This window comes from Branchiostoma floridae, chromosome 2 (assembly GCF_000003815.2).
Source record: "Branchiostoma floridae strain S238N-H82 chromosome 2, Bfl_VNyyK, whole genome shotgun sequence".
NCBI classification, from domain to species: domain Eukaryota; kingdom Metazoa; phylum Chordata; class Leptocardii; order Amphioxiformes; family Branchiostomatidae; genus Branchiostoma; species Branchiostoma floridae.
In genome coordinates, this window is record NC_049980.1 from 15,647,864 (window position 1) to 15,648,471 (window position 608).

The window sequence follows — 608 nt, forward strand, 5'->3', positions numbered from 1 at the left end:
ACACCATGGCTTGTACCCTATGTGTCTTACCTGCATCTTTTTCATAATCTAATGCACACTAACTATGGCACGGTCAGAATCTTAAGAAAATTCCTGACATTTCTATGAACTGGTCATGTGCTTTCCAAATAAAATGCCAAGGTGGTTATTTAACCTCCTTGAACGTTATATATTCGTGATGTGTTAACACGAAACAACTTCTTTTGTTCTGCGACTTATCTATTACTGAGAATCATGTAAAGGCTACATCTAAGGCATACGACAAAATAGTGTCTGTTATCCTAGCATTTGAATTTCATTGCCCATGCCAGAGAGCTTTCATCCTGTCATTTTTTGCAGGCAAAAAAGGCACATCATGACATAGAAATTGATTCTGATTAAACCATGCCAAACATCCACATGGTTTTGTACAACCATTATTATTCCAGGGGGATTTTTCATTAAACAAAATCAGGATAAAGACAAAAAGGAAAGTACTGTTGACAGCCTTGTGAGGACACCAGTGAATAACATCCCATCATATGGGACAACAAATACACCATCAGGACACATACAAACATTGCTGTCACACAGAATAGCTATACATGTACTGAGGATTAGAGCAAGAT